The sequence below is a fragment of the Odontesthes bonariensis genome, chromosome 3 (assembly GCF_027942865.1).
Source record: "Odontesthes bonariensis isolate fOdoBon6 chromosome 3, fOdoBon6.hap1, whole genome shotgun sequence".
In the NCBI taxonomy this organism is placed as follows: Eukaryota; Metazoa; Chordata; class Actinopteri; order Atheriniformes; family Atherinopsidae; genus Odontesthes; species Odontesthes bonariensis.
In genome coordinates this window covers 34,210,166-34,228,683 of record NC_134508.1, presented here as the reverse complement: position 1 = coordinate 34,228,683, position 18,518 = coordinate 34,210,166, and the positions used below count along the sequence as shown (strand labels likewise).

The following is an 18,518-nucleotide window of genomic DNA, read 5'->3' as shown; positions in this document are numbered from 1 at the left end:
TTAATCACAAACACTTTCTTAGCTTAGATGTTGACAAAATGTTGGAATTACCCTTCTTAGCTTTGAGTGACCTCCGCCACAGTGTGGAAAAGATTCCATCAGTCCAATCATTAGTTGCTGCATCCAGACGACCAAACATCTGCGGAGCAGTGATTGCTTTGGGGTTCATGCGCATCTCTCTGTGTGGGGTTCCACATTCACTCAGTGATCTCATAAGAACGTTGATAACCGAGGTCTTCCCGGCCCCACTTGGGCCTAAAGTCATCAGCCCATGGCGCACTCGAGAAGACTCATAAAGCTGACCCAGACAGCAACAGTGATATACCAGTAAGAAAAGTACTTTCCAAAAGCTAACTTTATAATAATTATGCTAAACAACAATTTTAAGGCACCTGAACAAGCTTGAGGTTCCACGGTGGGTGGTTAACGAGACCGGCAAGCTCAACTTGATTAGCAACAGCAGCTTGAAGTTCAGTATATGTGCTGTTGTCCTGCTGGATACCAGGGAACAGGTCATTGATAAGACTAAGGAAGAGGGGCTCATCCTCATCCACCTGAAACACACAGATGGATTTTTTTATTCACAGCACTGTATCCAGTGTACAGAGTATACTTTCACACCCACAATTCAATACAATTCAATATATCACAGCTGTTGGTAAGAACTAAGTTTGTGTGATACCAGTTTGGACAGATTCATGTCACGAAGCACTCTCATGACAGTGCTGGACTCAGTGTCATCAGGTCGAGCTCTTTTACACGCACCAAGTGTTCTCAACACAGACAGGATGTTCCTTAGTCCAAAGTCATAGTGGACCTGTCAAATAGCAGAGGTTATATGTCAGTAGTTCAATAACCAAACAAAATAGGACTTATGAAATGCTAACAAGATTCTCACCTGTTTTGTGAGTTGCTCCTCACAAAGTTTGTAAAGAACAAAGAATTTCTGTGCTAAGTTAACATTCTCATTGAATCCACAACTGGCTAGTTTGACTCTCATTATAATCTGTCGGAGACAAAAGTGTAGAGGGATGTGTTAGGACCACAGCAAAAAGAAAAACGTTTCTCTCCACAGAAAGAAGCCTTGACCCACCTGCCTGTCTGGCACCATCATGGACACTGTCCTGAACTGCACTTTTAGATTTTCAGGAAGTTCCTGACGGCCTGCATATCCTGGATTCTAGATACAGAGGCATGACATATCTTTGTATATACTGTATATCTAATGTTTTCCATCTAGTTTCAAGGAGTTTCTTTTAATAGGACTGTGTGTTTCCATGTCTTACCATGGTGATAAACAGGCCGAACTCTGGATTCAAGTTCACGCAGTCTCCGTCCGTAAAAATGAAAGTGCTTCTGTGTTTCTTTCGTGATGTCAGAACAATTGAGATCTGCTGAGCAGCAACGGAAAGCACTGGCAGGTCGATTCTGTTGAACTCATCGAAGCAGCCCCAGGACCCTGACTGTGCAAGGCCTGGAAAATAAAAACACAATAGGACATCACATAAATGAAACTGTACACCACTGCTCGATGACTTGTTTCATTGCCTAATGTACCTTTATATATCCTGCCGAGTCCTCTGAAGTCCATTTGGTCCGAGCAGTTGAAGACCACAACGTACTTGCCAAGGCAACGACCCATGTCTTTGGTGGTTTCAGTCTTACCGGTGCCGGCTGGCCCAGCAGGAGCTCCTCCCATACTCATGCCCAGAGCCTGGGCCAGTGTGATATAACACCTTTGTAGAAAAAAAAACTGTTCTTGAATGCAACATAGGAATTAAAACCTACAAGCAAAGTTGACTTATTACAGCAAGTTGCTTATAAAAATCAATTTTCTCTTTTCTTGCCTGTCAGTCAGAGGGGTGATGACCAGCCGATCAGTACAGCCTAAGAACTCGTTCTGATAGATGAAGTCGACATTAGTTATGGATACAATGACTTTGTCCAGATCCTCCTTGAAGTAAAATCTGCTCTGCTTCAGCCATTCAAAGTCGCTGATACATTTCACACGCTTCTTTACCTGCAAACAAAGCGGAGCTTAACTCAAGTGTTTTACAGAAAGAAAAGAACAGACATTTACTGAAGAAAAAAACCTTACCAGGTCATTAAAAATGTCACTCTGGTGCACATGAATTGTGACAAGTGTTTCATATTTGACTCTGTCAAATTTGCTCAGGTCATAGGTGGTTTGTTTAATGAGCATGCTGAGTAGGTTGTGAAACCTCTTTTTCGTAAGAGGCATGATCTCCTTCTTATCGGCAGCGATTCTTAGGGCCTCTTCAGAATCTCTTGTCCAAAGCATCTGGATTCCTAACAAGCCCACCTTAAAACAGACAAGGCAGAATAAAATGAATCTTGGGAACTCTATGAATATAGAAATCAATTATGATACCATCGTATCTCTCAAAACTACGGAAGCCCAGAGCGGACGTGGTACGTATAAACTTTTTTTTTGATGGTTTTCTCCAGATAACGAGATAATTATCTCGTTATCTGGAGAAAACGATTATTGTTTTCTGGAAATGATCGAAAACCATCAAACAAAAGTTTATACGTACCACGTCCGCTCTGGGCTTCCGTACAAAACTCCAAAGATATTCACACTTGTTATTTAAAAAACTTTTTTCCACAAAGGAGGAAAGTTGTGTCATAGATTTAGTACAAGACTGAAGCTGTGGAGAAAATCTATAACAAAAGCAAATATCACACAGTACAACCTGCTGGAGGTGCAAGCCATGGCGACCTGATAGATACTGGCTTGCATTAGAAATCAACCTGCTAAATGTATTTCCAAGCGGCCACAATGTTGTCTACTCACCTGTGCTTGATATTTGTCAAGGAAAGTGAGAAGGTCAAAGTCTTCATCGTTTATCTCTAGATCTGAAGCTCTGATGATGGAGTGTAAGGAGGCTTGCTGTTGCAGCAACAGCTCTCCAAGCCAGAGCTCCACAGCTCCCTGCGCCATGACACATTTGTCCAGCTGAAAGCAGAAATACACGTTTATCAAACTGCAATTATCAAAGACTTCTAAAAACCGAAGAATTGATACACCCAAGCAATGTTACAGATTAAACTACCAAAGATTAGAAATCTTTTTTTTTTTTTTTTCCATTTACACGAACTGTAAAAGGGATTTACAGCCCCAATTTCAATATAGTCGGGACACTCTGTTGAAATTAGGTCAAAGAAAACATAAAATGTTGAAAGTGAGACATTTTACTGTTTAATGAAATATTTTGAACTTGATGGTAGCAAAATGTCTCAAATAAGTTGGGAAGGGATCTGCAATAGGCTGGAAAAGCAAGTGCTACTAAAAGGAAACAGCTGGAGGAACGTGTAGCAGCTGGATATGACTGGGTATTGGAAAAGCCCCTTAAAGTAGCAGGGAGCAGGGGGTCAGCAACCTGCAAAAAAACTATGTCAACAAATGTTGGAGCAATTTCAGAACACTGTTCCTCAAAGTAGCACAATATTTCATTGTCTACTGCAGTGTTTTTCAAACCTGGTCCTCGGGGACCACTGCCCCGCATGTTTTAGAGGTTTCCTGCTCCAACACACCTGATTGAAATGATCAGCTCGTTATCAGGCAACTGCAGAGCTTGTACTGGTCTACAGTACAAAATATCATTCAAAGATTGATAGAATCTATCTATGTAGAATCTCTGTCGTCGTTGGGCCCTCAGGCAGCTCTGTATTACAAACTTTTTACAATAATTTTGTCATGGAAATCACTACATGTGCTCAGGAACACTTCCAGAAACCACTGTCTGTGAGAACAGCTTGCCTTGCCATGCACAAATGCAAGTAAGAAGCTCTATCATGCAAAGAAGAAACCTATGTGAATGCCATCCAGAAACGCTGCCATCTTCTCTGGACCATGGTTCATTTAGAGTGAACTGAGGAAAAGTGTAGAATTGTTTTGTCATTAGACAAATCAAAATTTAAAATTCTTTTTAGAAATCACAGACGCTGCGTCCTCCGGACAAAGAAGGAGTGGGACCATCCATGAGATTTGTAAATCACTGCATTCCGTTTTTAATTATACATTAAACAGTGGTCAAACCTTTTAGGAATTGGGGCTGTACAATGGAATATTTTTACATGTTGAGAAAACCAAAATGAATCAGTTAAACTCTTTAAAAGCACACGACATACCGGTAATTTCTCCCCTTCCTGTGAGAGAACGGCCAAAATCTTGTTATATTCCGTTGGATGAAACTCTGCTTCGTTGACATTGTCAAACACTCCAAGGAGATGAGACTGAAACACAATTGTATCAAAATTGACTTTTGTCAAGTGATAAAATGTCAACTTGAAAGTTATCCAAGTAAAACTTAAAGAGGTCATAGTGATTATTTGAATTTTCATTTTAAGACATCATGCAAACATTCAGATGTATGGCTGTAATTTATATTAATTAAAACAATAACTGAATACATAAATAAATGAATTTAAAAATGATATATATCTATATATAGGTATATGTATATCCATATATTCATAGTGACAACAATGTTCAAACTCATTCTAACCTGAATTGTATGAGAGTCGCTGGCTTGTCCAAGGATTTCCAAAAGAGATGGATCGGATACAAAGAAGAATCTTGGAAAAAGGAGCCTCTTCTTCTCAAGGTAACTGTTAAATTAGAAATACGTAACATCAACACCCACTGCACTGGTATAACAACAATCTATTTAATTCTGCACATCTTATTTTTTGAGTCAATCTAAAGTATTTGGACTAATGTTGTTCGTAAAGAATTACCCTGCAAGAGATTTCTGACAGAGCTCTAGCTGTTTCTGAAGCTCGGGTAGGTGATGCCCTAACATTGGGTCACCCACACAGCAGTCCACCACTTTTGGCACCTTCTGAGCACGCTGCATGACCTTAATCCAGGACTTGTCGATATCTTGAAAGCGTTTTGCCTCCTGTAATAGAAAAAAAAAGGGCAGTTTGAATTTTACTTAAGGAAGCATTCTAAGGTGTAGTTTTCCCCAGGATAGAAAGCATGAACTGCACCTGTGGGAGGTCTTTGGCGATGTCACCCCCAACAAACACAGCTTCCAAGTAGATCCACAAGTTTTGCACAATAACCCACTGTTCAATGACTTCCGATGATGTTGAAAGATTGGAGAGCCAATCCTGGATCTCTGTTTTGTAGTATGCACTGTACCTGTACAAAGCAGATAAGGACACAAGCTACTTAAAACTTTAAAGGTGTTGTAAAATGCTGTTGGTAAATGTCAAATCTGTTAAGAACAAGATAAGTTTATTTCTACTTCTTCCTCTTTAACTAAGTGCGTACATTCACTTTAGTTTAACAGACTTTCATTATATTGTTCCGGAGTTCAAGGCTCCTTAGGAACTGATTTAATCAGTGGAATGTAAATCTGAAGCTGTTGTTAACTTGTATTACCTGTTGCTTAGCAGTGAGCCCAGTACCATCAAGCTATCCTCCAGGATGGTAAGAATCTCTGCTGTCTCTGCCCCCTTCAGCATTAGTTCTCCTCTATCCTTGAATGTCATCAAACTAAGGGTCTGACCAGACCACAAGTCTTTTACCTGTGACAATTTGGCCTCAATATCCTTCTCTTTTACAGCAGATATGGAGATGTCCTATGAATGAAGAAAGCCAGGCTAAGGAGGTTAGACACATACAAAAAGAAGAAATATTGTTGCTAGAACTGTGGAATTAAATGTATTCAAACTTCCAGCGAACCTCAATATCATCCTTGTACTTCAGCAAAGGGGCTTCCATGATGTTCTTCAGCATAAAGGTTTTGGACTCCACCTCAAATTGGTGTCCAGTTAAGTCTCCAATCCGGTCCCAGTGTCTCCGCATCATGGATTTGTTTGCCATCAATTCCAGCAGCGGGCACGACTCATTGAAATCATCAATGGTCCTCTTTAGGTCAAGGAAGGCTTGCCAGTCCTTTAGTGCTTTGGGCAGCTTCCGGCACCTACAAATAGAGATGATAAACAATATATCTATCACAGGAATACAAAAGAAATCAAAAATACAATGCTGGCACAAAGCAGGTTGTAATGGCTCAGAAATACTCCACCTATTCTGAAATTCCACAAGTTCTGCATTGATCTTTTCAATGTCCACGTCTGTCCACAGGATTTTATAGTACCCACTGATCTTACTCATCACTGTATCATACAGGCCGTAGAGTTTCCGAAGCAGCTCAAGCTCTTTTCTAAAAAAAAAAAAGGAAAAATCCTTAAAAGATATTACAATCTTTGTTAGTTAATATTAATGGAATTTTCATTGATGGCTCTGATAGAAAGCTTTGTCAGGATAGTAACAAACTTCTTCTGGTGTAGAAAGTTATTCTCCGTAACAGGTAAGCCGAGAAGTTGCTCCCCAGAAGTATATGTGGTGAAATTTCTCCACAGTTCATCAAATCTAGCCTGAGTAAAAAGAACATTTTTTGGCAATAAAATTAGATTCAGCAAACGAGAAGAAAACTGCCATGTTTATAAAACCAAAACCAAAATTCAAATTAAATGTAATTTCACATTTTTGTACTGCTGTTTCATGTAGTTTGTAGTCTTTTGATTTGAATTTCTTTTCAATTTGTCTTTATAAGTCTCTATCAAAATAGATAATCTTCCACTCAAAATAAAGCTAAAGGCTTTTCTTCTTCTTCCTCACATGTTTTAAGCGTAAAACATTAACTGGAATATAGAACGGTGAGAGTGAGCAGTAATGGTACCTGAAAGGCTTGCAGCTGCCTGCTGGCTACTTGTGGAGGAATTCCTTCAACCATTGGGCCTTCCTGAAATGCAGGATCATATGAGCTGATAAGAACGTCTACATTTTTCCAAACACCCATAGAAACAAGGTCATTCACAGATTACTTACAGAGTCGTATTCTTCCTTAAAAGAGTAAACATCCTTCTCGAAAACAGCAACACATTCCACAAGGTTTCGTTTGAACTTGGGCTGCATGCAAACCAGCTCATCTTGCACTGATCTCTGAGAAAATCCGAGTTCAAAATTCATTATCGAAGCTTTGTTACAGAGGAACACATCATGAAAAAAATCATTTAAAGAAAAAAGCCTGAATGTCTTGATAGTACTAACAGCTTTAGACTGAAGTTGTGTGAAGAGATGCCTCAGATTGTACACTCCTTCTGCTTCTCTTTTGGTCACTTCTGCTTCATTTTTGGTCAATATTTCAAAGGCTTCCTGTAAACAACATTATTTCATGTTTCTTATCAGTCTGCAATGTTTGCAACTGTAAAGGTCAAAGAGGGAGCTCTGCTTAAGGTACTGTATATGTCTAAAAAAACGAATGACCGTCCTAGTCATACCTCAATAGAAATTAATGTCATATCAGTCTGAATTTCAGCATCTCGAAGCTTTGACAGGGTGCCCATGGCATGACGCACATCTTCCAGATTAGAAACAGAATGCGATACTTGTACAAGGTATTTGTTGATGTGTAAACTGATGTTAATCATTTTCTTCTTGTAATCCTCCTTCAAGTATCTGCAGATCAGTTTCTTCCAGGCTTTGGTCTCAGCCATCAATGCCTTCTTTAATAAACCTAAAAAAAGGAAAGAGAAAGAATTTCCCATGTAAAGCTTGAATCACTCCTTTAAAAGACCAAATTAAAAAAAAAAACTAGCAAAGGCTAACATGTGACGGTACAACCAATATCATGGGTTTTCCAATCAGCATTTACCCTGAAAAAGATTGTACACCCTCCTTCAGTTTTAAGGTTTAACAGATCATAATGGATAAATCCTCTGATCCTTACCAGGCCGTAGATACAGTGCCTTGTGAAAGTATTCGGCCCCCTTGAACATTTCAACCTTTTGCCACATTTCAGGCTTCAAACATAAAGATATAACATTTTATTTTTTTGTGAAGAATCAACAACAAGTGGGACACAATCGTGAAGTGGAATGAAATTTATTGGATGTGTCAAACTTTTTTAACAAATAAATAACTGAAAAGTGGGGCGTGCAATATTATTCGGCCCCTTTACTTTCAGTGCAGCAAACTCAGGCCACAGTTACACATAGCCGGGTATTTAGAGAAACGAATATTTCCCCCCCTCCGTTTTCAATAATAACATCGTGCACACAACATCGTTTTCAAAAAACTTGTCATTTACATCAACCCGCATAAAAGCGCGAATAAAGCCATGCAAGCCAATCAAAATCCTCAGAATCGAGGACTTTCCTCATGTGAAGGAGGAGGTAACGCGAGCAAATATCACAACAAAACTGAAGGCAATAAGAGGGAAATATAGACAGTCAGTGGATACTGGACGCAGGAGAGCCACGGAAAAGTGATGCTCCTCTATTTTGAACTGTGCGAGCAGGTTTGGGGTGGCAAATGCAATAAGGCCAGAATCGTTTGCACAAACGTAAAAATTAGTAGAACTTTAACATCATCCATGATAATCCTGATCAGTAGCCAAACAAACTGTAAACATAAGGCGCTCGCATGACGTTAAGCATTTTCTGGCGCATAATGTGACGTTTAAGAACCTAGAACGCCGTTTCTCCCAGTTGACACGGCAACACATAACCGGCGTTATCAGACATCTCCACTTTGGCCGGAGGTTTTAGAAATAATCGTTTTCTGTGATAAAAACGGGGTTTTGGTGTAAATGAGAGGCCAAACTGCAGGAAAATATCTGCGTCTTCCTATTGTGTAAACGGGGCCTCTCTCCAGAAGTTCAGTGAGGATCTCTGAATGATCCAATGTTGTCCCAAATGACTGATGATGATAAACAGAATCCACCTGTGTGTAATCAAGTCTCCGTAGAAATGCAGCTGCTCTGTGATAGTCTCAGGGTTCTGTTCAAAGCGCAGAGAGCATCATGAACACCAAGGAACACACCAGGCAGGTCCGAGATACTGTTGTGGAGAAGTTTAAAGCCGGATTTGGATACAAAAAGTAGGGATGGCCGGTGAAGCCTCATGAAGCTTCCACAGAGTTCATCTGATTGTGCCAGGAAATGAACCAAAGTTTCGGGGCTTTGAAACCACACAGAACAGTGGAATCTGGTGGTGCACCGCAAGTATCATCTGCTTCAACCAGCCTCATTGTCCTTGTTATACTTTAATATGTACAAAATAAAAAGCGTAAAAGAAAGAAAATTGTGATTTTATATGACAAGTGCTTGTGTTACATTGAAAGTGGCTAGTAGTTCTACTAGAACTACTAGCCACCGTACCTTGAAACCTTTATCTTCCACAATAGAAAATGGTTGCACATCCATAACAATCATATCCACCCACACAGAATCAAGCTTTTGCTTCCTTGACACTACAAAAATAAAATTCTGCATATCAAGAAAATAAACGCAGGGCAAACTTGTAAAATGCTGGATTCAAACTCATAACCTTTGGATGCAAAAGCCACTAAGCTAATCACTGAGCTATCAGTTAAGTGACTGCGTCAACCCACCATCTACATGATGTCTAGTTAAAGACATCATCCATAGCTAAGAATAATAGTACACTTTAGTTGTTTTAAATAATTCAGAAACACTTTGCGTAATTAACACACCTTTCTGTCAGAACACAGACAGAGAGGCGTTTGGTACACGGGACACAGCTGTGTAATAATGGCCGCAAGCGCTTTGTTTGTGATATGTGCTAAATAAACAAGTCCAAAATGAATGTATTGTCCTACATAACTTAGATTCTTAAATGTGCTGCCCCCTTATTTTAAGAAGAGAACTATATTAGCATGCATACCCATAATAATAATAAAGCTTATATTTACACTTGAAAAACAAAAACTAGCAAACATCTTACATCACACAATAGTATATTGTACAATAGTAGGGGTGGGCGGTATGGCCTAAAATGTATACCCCGGTAAAATTTGAGCCACTGACGGTATACGGTATATATCGCGGTATGGTACTTTTGTATATAAATTACAACAGAACAGTTTCTCAGTGGTTACCATAGCACCAAATAAACACTTTCAATCAGGATGTTTGCAGCAATATTAAATTAAATTTATTGTGCAAAACAGAAAACACAGGAAATATAAAAAATATATACGTTATATTTATATTTAAAAAACAAGAAAAGGTACATTTCCTCGAATAAACTCTGTGAGAGAAAAGCCGCTGCCTCTTGGATAACGGAACTTTCATAGGCGCCTTCCACTTATTCAACATGCTCAAATATGCGTCATGTTTCAGACACCCCATTTGTGCATGTTAAACTGCTTGTTAATACGATGAGTGTTTTATTACTTTCCATGTCTTCCAAAAGAGAAAATAATCAGGATTTTGAGGATGTTACCGTTACACACCAGCTGAGACGCAGGGTAGCAAAACATTATGGGCGTGAAAACGAAACTTAGAAAATCGGCTCGGCGCATGCGCAAAACCACAAAGTAGCAAATCTCGACAAGTAGGAGAAATCGACAGAACACCGGCTTTGACTCGTTTCATATTCCGGAGCATGGTTACCCCGCAGGTGGTAAAACAAATTACTCGTGTTACCTTGTCTTGCGATTACTGTCGCACGGCATATCCAAGCGGATGTTCAAAACTTTGCATTACTGCCATCTACAGGACTCATGAGCTATTGCGGTATAAGGTATGGCAAAAAAATCTCTACCGTTGGTGAAAAATACCGCATAAGGTATGATACCGTGCATACCGCCTACCCCTATACAATAGTATCACCTTATTAGGAGAAACCAAGGTGAAGTGATCCCAAGCCACAAAACGTTTCTTGCCAGAAGCCATGGAAAAGAGCAATGAATTGAATTCAATTCTGACAGGGCAACAGAACTGGTTGGGAAACCAGTTTGGGATTCATTCTCCTTTTATAGAGAATAGCGCGCCCAAGTGTTCAAACGATGAGAGACCTCTGAACCGTGGTTCCACCAAACAATGCATTCGGCGCTTCGGACGTCATCAATCACGTGATTAGCGCCATTTCATACACGCCCCGGAACATTGTGCCGAACCACTTTGCTTCACGAAGATGAAACGAGCGCCGAAGCGTCCGTGTCAAACGAGCCATCCCTAACAAAAAGATTTCCCAAGCTTCCCAAGGAGCACTGTGCAAGCAATCATACTGAAATGAAAGGAGTATCAGACCACTGCAAATCTACCAAGACCCGGCCGTCCCTCTAAACTTTCATCTGGAACAAGGAGAAGACTGATCAGAGATGCAGCCAAGAGGCCCATGATCACTCTGGATGAACTGCAGAGATCTACAGCTGAGGTGGGAGAGTCTGTCCATAGGACAACAATCACACGTACACTGCACAAATCTGGCCTTTATGGAAGAGTGGTAAGAAGAAAGCCATTTCACAAAGATATCCATAAAAAGTGTTGTTTAAAGTTTGCCACAAGCCACCTGGGAGACACACCAAACATGTGGAAGAAGGTGCTCTGGTCAGATGAAACCAAAATCCAACTGTTTGGCCACAATGCAAAACGATATGTTTGGCGTAAAAGCAACACAGCTCATCACCCTGAACACACCATCCCCACTGTCAAACATGGTGGTGGCAGCATCATGGTTTGGGCCGGCTTTTTGTCAGCAGGGACAGGGAGGATGGTCAAAATTGATGGGAAGATGGATGGGGCCAAATACAGGACCATTCTGGAAGAAAACCTGTTGGAGTTTGCAAGAGACCTGAGACTGGGACGGAGATTTATCTTCCAACAAGACAATGATCCAAAACATAAAGCCAAATCTACAATGGAATGGTTCACAAATAAACGTATCTAGGTGTTGGAATGGCCAAGTCAAAGTCCAGACCTGAATCCAATCGAGAATCTGTGGAAAGAGCTGAAGACTGCTGTTCACAAACGCTCTCCATCCAACCTCACTGAGTTCGAGCTGTTTTGCAAGGAAGAATGGGCAAGAATTTCAGTCTCTCAATGTGCAAAACTGATAGAGACATACCCCAAGCAACTTGCAGCTGTAATTGCAGCTAAAGGCGGTGCAGTTTTTTATTTGCTAAAAACGTTTGACACATTGAAATTAGTTTCATTCCACTTCACGATTGTGTCCCACTTGTTGTTTTCTTCACAAAAAAAATACATTTTCTATCTTTGTGTGAAGCCTGAAATGTGGCAAAAGGTTGAAAAGTTCAAGGGACCGAATACTTTCGCAAGGCAGCATAGAAGTAAAAAAGAAAAAAAAAAACAACAGCTTACCTGTTGAAAGTTCAGTAGACCCAAAAACAATCTCAGGCTTGATAGCATCAATGTCTTGCTCAACTGAGTCGTAGTACTGGATTTCAGATTTAATCTGAATCAGGGATGGATTGCTACCCATAAATTCCTGTAAAAAAAAAAAATGAAGACAATTAAACCGTTATCATTATAGGGGAAAAAACAGCCAACATGTCTTCTAGGGAAAACAAACCTGGACTTTGAGGTTCCTGTCCACATTCCAAATCACCCTGAAAGGATCGAAATGCTTCAAAACGTCACTTGCTTGTTCCTTCTGGGAGCTGATTGCAGTTTTCAGATCGACCACAACTTTTTTAATGTCCCTGTGTTCAAAAACACTCTGGAAGAAATTGTTGCCTTTTGTGATGAAAATAGGACAAAAAAAAAGGGAAAATAAATTAATTTAAACACAGTTTTAACCAAACGTTGATCTTGACAATTTCATGAACAAAACCAATCCTGTTCAAATGATTGTTTTACTTATCAGACACCTGATTGTCAGATGAAAACAGTAAGCTATTTTGACAATGTCTGTTGTGGGATTTCATTTTTAAAGCAGTATTTGTGCAGCCATTGTATTGTTAAAAGTTACATTTTACGCAGGATAACAGCTTTTTGGGGGATTTAGGTTGCTTGTTGACTGCTGATAAGCTGCATCTTTATACGGTCATTTTCTGGTGGAAACTATAGCAATTGACCTTGTTATCCCATGGAAAGTAGTTTTGTTATCCTCAGATAAAAGTAGAATAAACTCATGATCTCGTGATAATGTCGTCACAATAACTAATTGCAGCCAAGGCCCCTCGCTCCTGTTTACACACACAAGTCAGTGCACTTGAAACATCTTCACAGACTTCTGCATGCTCGTATCTAACAACTTAAAAAATGTATGATATTAAAACTAATATAATACATGAAAGTTTAAATGAAATAATCCTAATTATAACTGATCAAATGACAATTTATGGGAGATCCCCATTTGCGGACTTGTTTTATCAGGTGTCTGCTGTCATGTATGTGCATGCTGACAGTTAGTAACCTTTGTTCTGTGTGTCATCTTGACTGTACTCCTTCTGCCAAGCAACACCCTTGCTAACCTCCAACACACAGTCAATAAGTTGATTTATGGCCTGTTGGATCTCATCTACATTGGGAATCATTACCTGAGGACAAATATCAGACATAGTAGCAACATTGTAGTGCTTGACAAGACAGGCAAAGAATTAAAGATAATGTATTTCCCCTGACCATAAACCATTGTAGCGAATGAAAATCATCCAACCATGAGTAGAAAGAAAACAATAACTCACCATATTGGGTTTGTCCAGTTGGGCTTCAGACTGAATCAGTGGGACCACCTTCGGCTTAATCTTTGCCCTCTGGTAAGTGCTAAAATACACATTTATTGATTTTACTCTTTCAGAGGTTATTTCCTTTCTTTGTGATACTGTTCTTCTTATTTAAACCCAGAAATACTCACTTGGTGCCACAAATTCTCCTTTTAAGGATCTCCAGGGATAACTTGGTGCTTTTGACAAGTGCATCGAATACCTTTGTACTGAAGAGTTCATAAAGCTTCTTAAACTCCTGAAATGAGGATTTTTTATTTGAGGCATTAATGCCTGTGTTGGCACACAACAGTTTATAGAAAAGACATGTTTTGCAGTTGGTATCCAATCATACCTTTTCGAACTTGATCTGTTTATCTTTCAATGGACCCTCTAAAAGCCTCTTGCTCTCTCTTGAGAAGGTCACACTCCTCCCTGAAATTTATATATATATGTATAAAAAAAGCTGAGATGCTAATTATACGAAAAGAAAAGTCATTTACATTTGTGCTACACACCTTGAACAGGTTCCTCCACAATCTTGGTGCCTTTTGGTTCATAAATAGCACTTAACACATTACCCAACTCCATAACAGCTCCTTTAACATAACTGCATTTGTAATCCAGTGTCTTTGCCCACTCCTTACAACGGTTCTGAAAAACAAAAGAGGAATAGTTGCACTACGAGCGTTTCAATGAAACAGAATTCAGAGTTCATTGGAAAACTCAAAAGTTTACTCAAACCACGACATCGAGCCTTTGCTCTTTGACAAAGTAATGATTGTTTCAAACTCACGTAATGGATGAAAAACACTTTAACTTCCCTTAATGGATATGGAGAATAAAAATAAGATGGTCATGCCTTATTGTGGTCAACCAGCTGCTGCAGCAAAGATGCACGGCCTTCTGGGAGCTCTATCAGAACAGTCTCAGACATGTCTTTGAGGACATCATCAATTTGTATCTTACAAATATCCTGCACCTGAAAAAGAAAGTGGCATCTAGAAGCGTGGCTTTTGTCCAAGAGAGCTGTCACACCAACCCAAACATATCTGAACAATGTGACATTTAACCTGATGTTGATACTTTTCAGTATCAGTAGAATTTTTATTCATCAACAAACCTTTTTTACAAGATTTTGGAGCTCAGACAGAGCAGTTTCAACATTTTGAAAGAACTTGTCCAGGAGGAGGGAAGACCAGGTCAGCAGCACCGAACCGTGTCGAAGTGCAGATTCCACCTGGACATTTTAAGGATGTAGAATTACAATCAAAAGCTCTTCAGGACACGTCTGCTCGAGACATTTCTCAAATCGGCAAAACCCCTTCCCACTGCCTACAGCAGGGTTCACATTCATCAAGTAACAATTTCCCACTAAAGAAGACGGACCACCTGCCGTACACACGGTATGAAAAGCTTACGTTTTTTATTTTTGAAGCCATCAAACTGTTGAAGTCTGCGGGTATGCTCTCACAAGTGGATTCAAAATCTTCCAGAATGGTCTATAAAAAGGCATACAGGTCAAATTCTCTTAAGTTAAACAATCCCGTAAAAAAAATGTAAATCCCGGTTTACCTTTAGTCTGAGGTGATGGGCATTTATTTTGCTTTCCATCTTGATAAGAAGCGAAGCCTGCGTTGGAACCTTATGCCCCATTTTCAACAAACACTTAGCCTCCCGAATGACTTCGGTTATTTTAGGGTCAAAGTTGACGACTAATTTTCCAGTATTTGGGTGGCGAACCAGCAGGGTAATGTTCAAGACTGTTATACGGAACAGAGAAAGCTCGTTTTAACAGTGTGCAATAATGGAATCGACAGGGGCTGTTTTCTGCCATTAGTGTCAAATTATGACATCAGAACAAGAGAACCAACCGTGATCTAGTTTGGAAACTTTCTCCATCCACGTTTCGTGTTGAAGAAGCTCAAACTCGACCAACATAGCTGCAGTCCCATTGTACATTCTGACCACATCTTGTCCCACGGGACTACATAGGATGTCCGAGTTTTCCTGCAAAGGAAGGGAGATTTGATCGTCGTTAAAATGTCACTGTGAAGTATAACTGTAAAGTTGTTTTGCTGATAGAAACTGTGTCTCACTTTCATGTACAATATCGGCTCCTCTATCTTTTTATAGAGGTGTCTGACCCAACCAATCCTGCCAGCCACTGGTGGCATATTTCTGGATAATGGAATGTCATCCTTCTGATTGTCAAAGACCTGCAAATGAAGTTTACAAAACATACTAAAATCATTAACAGTTTTCTTCCATTTTCAATTCAAAATGTTTCACTCATCTGAAGATTTCTTTCAGCTTAATACGTTTAATAAGGTTTATTGTTTGGTATCTAAGCCCAAGCAAACTGAATACCTTTTTCACAAACTCCACCTCTGAAGCAAAGTGCTGAAGAATAACACCCAAAATGTTGGAAATGTGAGTTGCAAGACAGGGAAGGTTCAGCTTCTGAAAACTATCAAAACAAATTTCATAGATTGCTTATATTTTTTCCTTTTAATGCCACAGTTAGAATAGAGTCTTCATGTCATACTTCCAAATTCTGCAAATTGTACTGACCGCTGTAGCAGGCAAAGAGCTTGCTGAGATGAGATGATGTTTGAGAAGTACGAACACATAAATGCCTGGAGCTGACTCTGTGGAAAAGGACAAGATTGTGGGGATACTCTGAGAATACAACGTCAATATTATTTTCTTTTTTCAGCTTCAAGCTGTGTCGATACAAGCAGTAGATCCTCATTCCTCAGAGATTCTACAATCTTACTAGTCCTTCTTTCTGTTCCTAAACGTGTAATTCTTTTAAGTGTGGCCATGTGTGAATGCAACGGCTGTTTGGAGTAAATGAGTGTTGCTGTGATGTTGCACGTATGAACCTGTTCCCAACTTTCACTAAAGATCTTCATCTGGTTGAGGCTTCCTGAAAAAATGAGCTTGAACCAACATTTGGGTACAAGCTGTAGATTACACTTACCTCAATGTGGCTCATTTGAGCCATGAACTTCACAAAATCAGTTTCAAATTCAGTCGTCCTCGGGGACAACATGTCATACTTCTTCCTTTTCAGATTCATGGACACAGTGTGGAATTGTCTGGCTGATTTCTCAATGCCTTCAATGTTTGACTTTTCAAGAGATTCAAATGTCTTGAACACTGTGATTATTTTCTTGATCTACAAAAGACAATATTCGTCGTCACATTGCAAGGCCTTATGATAGAAGTGGGATGGAGATTTAAGAGAATGAACAAAGACAACACCTTTTCAAGTTGCTTGCAGAAGCTCTCAAACTTGCAAAAAATCTGCATCTCTGAAACCTCAAGGAATGTTTTCCCAGTTTCTTCCATTACTTGTACCTTTTTTTTCTGGAAACAGGTCTGATACTCCTGATATAAGCATGTACAGACCTGCCAAAGATAAAAGAAACATGATGACAGCTACAGTCTACTGATGTCAAAATGTGTAATCTTAAGCCTTGGTAATAATAACCCAAATGTTTAGTAATATCAGCTTCAGTCACCTGCATTTTTCTGATGAGTTTTTCAGCATCTTGATCCCATATAAGACAACTGCCATCGTCAGTAATGTAGGATCTGCATGCTGTGACCATCTGATTTGTGATCTGGAAAAGTGGTCAGTTGTGTGGCTACAGTTTTACAAAGGGAGCTGGATCCTTGCACTGCGTCTTCTCATGAAAGTTACGTTTTCCGGTGACAACTTAAATATTTCAGAAACTGAACACACTTCACTTACTTTGACAAGCAGCGCAGACATCTTTTCGCTTGTATTGTAATATAGTGAAACACGGTAAATCATGTGAATGGCACTGATGACCTTCGGCACATTTTCTGTCATGGAAACCTGAAATCACATTTCATGATTTAGGAGGGTCAATGAAGATGAATTATCATCTATTTCTACACTTAAGTTTGCCAAACTTGCAAACTTTTTACTAATTCTTTGTTAAAAAAAATGTATATAAGTTGTCTAAATAATGGCTGCCTGGATAGTACAAAACAATGTAATAAGGACATATTAATTCAGTGTTACCAAACACAAACTATTCATTAGAATCAAACTGTTAAATGTACATACGGGGTCACTGTTGTACAGAGGATGTAAGACTTTCTCAAGTGTTGACAAGAATTTGAAATTGTCTTTTGCCTCATTGACACGATATGTTATCCTCGTGTCGAGATCCCGCCACACCTGCACGGGTACAAGACTGCGTTAATAGGAATCCATTGATTGATTTAATAAATCTAGTCATTCACAAATGATCTTAGCATAGGATTTTATCAGAATACATGAAATAATTCAGGACTAGGCTCAGATGTGACACCAACACTTTCCAGTGAAATGAAACAGTGCCTACTCAGCATCATCTTAATGCAGAACGGCTACATACTGTACTGTGTTAACAAATAATCATTTCCAAAAACTATTTTTTTCATACATCTGTGAAGATCACCTACATGCAGTGAACACTGAATCCATGATCATTGCAAGCTATCCAACGTCGATATCTTCTACATTGCAATTTTCAGGCATTTGTCATGATTTATGTATCACAGACTGTTTTTAATTTCTCTTTACATGCAGCAAACCTTAACTACATACACTAAAACTGATACAAAGTGAAAATGTTCAATAGCTTTGGTATTACTCTGTGTACATTGAACACTTGTGTCAGTACCTTCATTATTTTGGAATGGTTGAGATGGAGCACCATCACCACCGCCTTACACTCTGGGCTTTTGATGTGATCGATGATAGAGTTGTACTGTAAAGACATTCGTTTCCAGTGTTCTAACTCACTCAGTGGTCCGGCAGAATCATCCTCTTTCCTCAACAAATCACTCTCCATCAGGACCTGATGACAATGGATACATCACCAACATCACCATTAAGCTTTGCTGTCTGAGCAATCCTATCATATTCCCAATCTTCCATAACTATCTGATCCATCTTGGCCTGATGTCACCATCTCTA

The 18,518-nt window shown here is 39.5% G+C and overlaps 1 pseudogene; it reads right to left on the bottom strand.

Moving 5' to 3' along the window:
* The window catches only part of LOC142376965 (dynein axonemal heavy chain 8-like), a 57,873-nt pseudogene that overhangs the window by 16,277 nt on the left and 23,078 nt on the right, over positions 1–18,518 (bottom strand).